The sequence below is a fragment of the Diceros bicornis genome, chromosome 28 (assembly GCF_020826845.1).
Source record: "Diceros bicornis minor isolate mBicDic1 chromosome 28, mDicBic1.mat.cur, whole genome shotgun sequence".
Classification (NCBI taxonomy): domain Eukaryota; kingdom Metazoa; phylum Chordata; class Mammalia; order Perissodactyla; family Rhinocerotidae; genus Diceros; species Diceros bicornis.
In genome coordinates, this window is record NC_080767.1 from 30,390,308 (window position 1) to 30,398,015 (window position 7,708).

The 7,708-nt window shown below is 39.3% G+C and overlaps 1 pseudogene; it reads right to left on the reverse strand.

Moving 5' to 3' along the window:
- Nucleotides 1–237: 237 nt before the first annotated feature.
- LOC131393308 (olfactory receptor 1L8-like) lies at nucleotides 238–7,502 on the reverse strand (annotated as a pseudogene).
- Between the last annotated feature and the right edge of the window lie 206 nt (nucleotides 7,503–7,708).

Consider the following 7,708-nt stretch of genomic DNA (forward strand, 5'->3'; position numbering starts at 1 on the left):
AGATATATGAAAACTGGAAGCCAAGATTTTGGTAGACCTCAATCCAATTACTGATGCATTGTAAAGTCTCAATGGGATAGTTGCGTGTGTAAAGAAGTGGATGGATACAACCCAATGTCCATGACACATGTGAGTTATACCTGCTGACTTAGAGAGTTTATTGTCTGTATCAGGAATCAGCAGAAACAAAATCCAATGGAGTGGAGATGCTCATGAACAGGTTCACAGAGTTTCTGGCTAGGATTTCCTCCTGCCAATCAGCTTCCCTAGGGCCTTCTTCATATCTTTGTTTCTCAGACTGTAGATAACAGGGTTTAGCATGGAGGATAGAACTGTGTAGAAAATTGTTGCCACGTGGTCCCTCATAGTGTAGCTGGACAAAGGCTGTAAATAGACATAGAAGATGCTTCCATAAAACAGAATCACCACAGTAAATTGGGAACCACAGGTGGAGAAGGCTTTGCATTTCCAAGCAGCTGAGGGGATCTTGAGGACTGCAATGATGTTTCATATATCAGAGAAAGCAGTGCATATAAAGGGGGCCACCAAAACAACCAGTCCCTCTGTCTTTATTGTGATATCATTGACAAATGTGGAGGAGCGGGACAATTTCAGCAGAGGGTTGATGTCACAGAGGAAGTGGTGGGTAACACTAACATCACACAAGGTGAGAAGTTTCAGCAGAAGTGTGTGTAGGAGTGAGTGGAGGTGAGGAAATGAACAGGAGATGACCAGTAACAGGACACAGTGGTGGTGGCTCATGGTGGCGACACAGTGGAAGGGGTCACAGATGGCCACATAGCAGTCAAAGGCCATGATTTCCAAAAGGCAGCTGTCAGTATTGCCAAAAACATACATAAAAAACATTTGTGTCAGAGCATCACGGCAGAGTGAGCTTTCCTGTAAACTCTTCCCCTGAAAAGATACAACAAAAGGGACAGTCACAGACCAACAATGGACTCCTACACAGCAAAATGGAAGATAGGAAAGATTCACACTGCGGGACATCTGAGAGTGGACGAGCTGGGGCCCCTGGAGGAAGTGGGGAGAAGTTAGGAGAAATCCTCTCCCTTCACATCAGATCAGCCCCCCAGGTCTGCATGGCTCCCAGAGAGGGGAGAGGGGTGGCCCTCTGTGGGGAAACTGTAGCTCTTCAGGCTCTCTCAGCCAATGGGAAACTCCCACACAGAGGACTCAGAACTGCTGCAGGAGTGCCATCAATATCTGAGCACCCCGGGAGAGTGGATAACAAGGGGCAAGCGAGAAGACCCCTACTCCAGGGACCCTTGGGCAAAAGAGAGAGCCCACACCCCCTCGCATGCCTGACACTGCAACTCAGCCAACCAGACAGAGCAGCCAGGTCAATTGCAGGATGCAGCCTGGGCAGAGCACAAGGGTCTCAGATTACACAGCCCTTAACCCCCACACCGTGGTGGCAGGTGGAAACTGCAATCAGATATTTCCAGGATGAGGAAAAACAAAGCAAATACAGGAACCACAATGCAAAGGTACATGAAATCACCAGACCAGAAGGAAAATGGCAAACACCCAGAAACAAACCCCAAAGGCAAAGAAATCCAAAAATAGCTATCATAATATAATATATCAAAATAGCTATCATAAAAAAAAAAACTCAACAAAGTACAAGATAACACAGACAAACAGTTCAATGAGATAAGGAGTTTCTTCACAAAAGAGATTGAAATCATAAAGAAAAACCAATCAGTACTGATGGAGATGAAGAACACAATGTAGGAGATAAACGAGAATATGGAATCTTTAAAGAACAGAGCTGACAATATGGAGGAAAGAATTAGCATTATAAAGTACAGGAATATAGATATGCTCCAGATGGAGGAGGAGAGAGATCTAAGACTAAAATTAAATGAAGAAAGTCTCCGAGAAATATCCAACTCTATTAGGAAATGTGACATAAGAATTATAGGCATTCCTGAGGGAGAAGAGAGGGAAAGAGGAACAGAGAATCCATTCAAGGAAATAATAGCTGATACCTTCCCAAATCTGGAGAAGGAGGAGGAAATACCAGTAAGTGAAGCCAATAGGTAGCCTAAATACATCAACAGGCAAAGGTCCACTCCACGGCATATAGTGGTAAGGCTGGCTAAAGTCAATGACAAAGAAACGATATTAAGTACAGCTAGAAAAAACAAAAAATAATGTACAAAGGAACTCCCATCAGGCTCTCAGTGGATTTCTCTACAGAAACTTTACAGGCTAGGAGAGAATGGAATGAAATATTCAAAATACTAAAAGACAAAAACTTTCAGCCAAGAATACTCTATCCAGAAAAAATATCCTTCAAATATGGTGGAGAAATAGTAACTTTCCCAGATAAACTAAAGCCAATGGAGTTCGTGGCCACGAGACCTCCACTACAAGAATTGCTCAAGAAGGCCCTCGGGCCTGAAAAAAAGAAGAGAAAGGGAACACAAAGCTTGGAGCAAGGAGAAAATTAGGTAGAAAACATCAGAAAAATAGTAGATCTTTATCGGAATAGGTTAGCAACCACTTAAATACCAAAATCAAAGACCAAAGGAAGGAATTCACCAAAAATAAATATAACCTCGTTACTGTAAACACACACCCACAACACAGTATAGAATAAGTTGTAACAAGAATGACTTAGAAGGGGAAGAGGAAAGAGATTGAATTGACTTAGTATAAGGAAATAAGAGGCCATCAGATAATGGACTGTCTCATACAGAAGATTTTTTTAATACAAACGTCAAGGTAACCACTAAACAAAGAATCAAAACAAATCACATATGATAAACAAAGAGAAAACTAGAAAAGTCATAAGACAGAACAACCAAATTGAATTGGCTGTCTGAAACAAATGGGAAAAAAAACAAAGGAAATGCAAAAGAACTAGAAAATAAGTGACAAAACAGCAAAATTAAGCCCTCATATATCAATAATTACCCTAAATGTAAATGGATTGAACTCTCCAATCAAAAGATACAGAGTGGCAGGATGGATTTAAAAGCAAGACCCAACAATATGCTGCCTCCAGGAAACACATCTCAGCTCTAAAGACAAGCACAGGCTCAGAGTGAAAGGATGGAAGACAATACTCCAAGCTAATGGCAAACAAAAGAAAGCAGGTGTTGCCATACTCATATCAGACAAAGTAAACTTCAAGATAAAACACAGAGACAATGAAGGGCAATATATAATGATAAAAGGGACACTCCACTAAGAAGACATATCACTTATAAATATATATGCACCCAACATAGGAGGACAAGAGTACATGAAGCAACTATTAACAAACCTAAAAGGAGATATTAACAACAACACAACAATAGTAGGGGATCTTAATACCCCACTTACACCAATGGATGAGACATCCAGACAAAAAGTCAATAAAGAAACAGTGAACCGAAATGAAAAACTGGACAAGATGGACCTAGTAGACATATACAGAGAACTCCATCCGAAAACAGCTGACTATACATTCTTCTCAAGTGCGCATGGCACTTTCTCAAGGATAGACCATATGTTGGGAGACAAAGCAAGCCTCAATAGATTTAAGAAGATTGAAATCACAACAAACATCTTTTCCAAACATAGTGTTATGAAAATAGAAATCAACTACCAGAAAAAAACTGGGAAAGTGACAAAGTGACAAAGACGTGGAGATTAAACAATATGCTACTGAACAACCAATGGATCATTGATGAAATTAAAGGAGGAATCAAAAAATATCTGGAAACAAACGAAAATGAAAATATGCCATACCAAATCATATGGGATGCAGCAAAACTCATAGCGATACAAACCCACCTTAACAAACAAGAAAAAGCCCAAATAAGCAACCTTAAATTACACCTAACAGAACTAGAAAAAGAACAATCATAGCCCAAAGTCAGCAGAAGGAGAGAAATAATAAAAATAAAAGCAGAAATAAATGAAATTGAGACCAAAAAAACAGTAGAAAGGATTAATGAAACAAAGAGTTGGTTCTTTGAGAAGAAAAACAAAATTGACATACCCTTAGCCAGACATACTAAGAAAAAAAGAGAAAAGGCTCAAATAAATAAAATTAGAAATGAAAGAGGAGAAATTACAACGGATACCATGGAAATACAAAGGATTATAAGAGAATACTATGAGAAATTATATGCCAACATATTGGACAATCTAGAAGAAATGGATAAAGTCTTAGATTCACACAACCTCCCAAAACTGAACCAAGAAGAAATGGAGAATCTGAATAGACCAATTACAAGTAAAGAGATTGAAATAGTAATCAAAAACCTCCCAAAAAATAAAAGTCCAGGACCAGATGGCTTCTCCGGTGAATTTTACCAAACATTCAAAGAAGACTTAATACCCATTCTTCTCAAACTATTCCCAAAAACAGAGGAAGATGGAACACTTCCTAACTCATTCTACGAGGCCAACATCACCCTGATAGCAAAGCCAGACAAAGATAAGGCAAAGAAGGAAAATTACAGGCCAATGTCAGTGATGAACAGAGATGCAAAAATCCTCATCAAAATATTGGCAAACTGAACACAGCAATACATTAAAAAAATCATACACCACAATCAAGTGGGATTTATACCAGAGATGCAAGTATGGTTCAACATCCGCAAATCAATCAACGTGATACACCACATCAGCAAAACAAAGAATAAAAACCACATGATCGTCTCAATAGATGCAGAGAAGGCATTCAACAAGATACAACATCCATTTATGATAAAAACTCTTAAGAAAATGGGTATAGAAGGGGGCCGGCCCCGTGGCTTAGTGGTTAAGTGCGTGTGCTCCACTACTGGTGGCCCGGGTTTGGATCCCAGGTGCACACCGATGCACAACTTTTCCAGCCATGCTGAGGCTGCGTCCCACATATAGCAACTAGAAGGACGTGCAACTCTGACATACAACTATCTACTGGGGCTTTGGTGGAAAAAAAGGAGGATTGGGAATAGATGTTAGCTCAGAGCCTGTCTTCCTTGGCAAAAAGAGGAGGATTAGCACATATGTTAGCTCAGTGCTGATCTTCCTCACACACACAAAAAAAGATTTAAAATGGGTATAGAAGGAAAGTACCTCAACATAATAAAGGCTATTTATGACAAACCCACAGCCAACATCATACTCAATGGTGAAAGGTTGAGAGACATTCTTCTGAGAACAGAAATGAGACAACGCTGCCCACTCTCACCACTCTTATTCAACATAGTACTGGAGGTTTTGGCCAGAGCAATTAGGCAAGAAAAAGGAATAAAAGGAATCCAAATAGTCAACAAAGAAGTGAGATTCTCACTATTTGCAGACGACATGATTTTATATATAGAAAACCATGAAGAATCCATTGGAAAACTATGAGAAAGAGTCAACAACTACAGCAAAGCAGCAGGGTTCAAAATCTATCTACAAAAATCATTTGCATTTCTGTATGTTAATAACGAAGTAACAGTAAGGGAACTCAAAAAGTTAGTACCATTTACAATTGCATCAAAAGGAATAAAATACCTAGGAATAAATCTCACCAAGGAGGTGAAAGACCTATACAAGGAAAACTACAAGACATTATTGAAAGAGATCAATTATGAAATAAAGAAATGGAAAGACATCCCATGCACATGGATTGGAAGAAGAAACATAGTTAAAATGTCTACATTACCTAAAGCAATCTACAGATTCAATGCAATCCCAATCAGAATCCCAATGACATTCTTCTTGGAAATAGAAAAAAGAGTATCAAAATTCATATGGAGCAACAGAAGACCCCAAATAGCTAAAGTAATTCTAAGAAAAAAGAACAAAGCAGGAGGCATCACAATCCCTGACTTCAAAACATACTACAAAGCAATAGTAACCAAAACAGCATGGTACTAGTACAGAAACAGACACACAGATCAATGCAACAGAATTAAAAGCACACAAATAAAATGACACATATATGGACAGCTAATTTTCGACAAAGGAGCTAAGAACATACAATGGAGAAGGGAAAGTCTCTTCAATAAATGGTGTTGGGAAAACTGGACAGCCTCATGCAAAAGAATGAAAGTGGACCATCTGCTATTGTCATTCACAAAAATTAACTCAAAATGGATTAAAGACCTGAAGATGAGACGTGAAACTGTAAAACTCATAGAAGAAAATATAGGCAACACATTATTTGACGTTGGTCATAAAGGAATATTTTCAGATGCCATGCCTACTCAGCCTAGGGAAACTAAAGACAAAATAAGCAAGTGGGACTTTATCAGATTAAAGAGCTTCTACAAGACAAATGAAACCAGAATCAAAATGAACAGAGAACCCACCAGCTGGGAGAAAATATTTGCAAAACATATATCTGACAAGGGGTTAATCGCCATATATATAAAGAACACACACAACTGAACAACAAAAAAACAAACAACCCGATCAAAAATGTGCAGAGGAATTGAACAGACATTTCTCCAAAGAAGGTATACAGATGGCCAATAGGCACATGAAAAGATGTTCGACATAACTAGTCATCAGGGAAATGCAAATCAAAACAATACTAAGATATCACCTCATGCCCGTTAGAATGGCTATAATCACCAAGACAATAAACAACAAATGTTGGAGAGGATGTGGAGAAACAGGAACCCCATACACAGCTGGTGGGAATGCAAACTGGTGCAGCCTCTGTGGAAAATGGTATGGAGATTACTCAAAAGTTTAAAAATAGAAATACCCTATGATCCACCTAATCCACTCCTGGGAATCTATCCAATGACCCTGATATCCACAATACAAAGAGACTTATGCACCCATATGTTCATTGCAGCCTTATTCACTATAGCCAAGAAGTGGAAGCAATTCAAGTGTCTTTTGATGGATGATTGGATCAAGAAGATGTGGTATATATATACAATGGAATACTACTCAGCCATAAAAAAAGACAAAATCGTCCCATTTGCAACAAGATGGATGGACCTGAAGTGTATTATGTTAAGTGACATAAACCAGAAAGAGAAAAACATACACCATATGATCTCACTCATATGTGGAATACAAACCAACATATGGACAGAGAAAACTGTATTGTGGTTACCAGGGGCAAAGGGGCTAGGGGGTGGGCACAAGGGTCAAAGTGACGCATGTATATGGAGATAGACAAAAACGCACAACCAAAAATTTCACGATGTTATAAACTATTAAAACATCAATAAAAAAAATACATCTGTGTCAGACACCCAGCATAGGAGATGGTCTTCTTTTCTGACAAGAATTTCACCAGCATCTTGGGGACAATGGTTGTTGTGAAGCAAATGTCAGTGAAAGACAGGAAGCTCAAGAAAAATCCATTGGGGTCTGCAGCTGGGGGTCAGAGTGAATAGCCAGGATGATGAGCAGTTTCCTTGTTATGGTGACCAGGTACATGGTGAGGAAGAGGATAAAGAGTGGCTTCTGGTCCTTGGGCTGGGAGGAGAGCCCCCCAGGAGGATGAACTCAGAGATATTGCTAGTTTGGTTTACTTTTTCCATGATCATGGAGCCAGCTGCAATAGAGAAGATCCAACAAGTTAATACACATCTCTTTCATAACTTTAATTGCAAACAAGCCAAAAGTCTATGCTTCTCTCTATGTTGACTTTTCACCCACAGGGTCATGATTAGCTACCATGGGGGCAACTTGTCAGCTTTGTCGTCCTTGATGCTGCCCCCCCTTCCCAACTCTAAGATTTCACAAG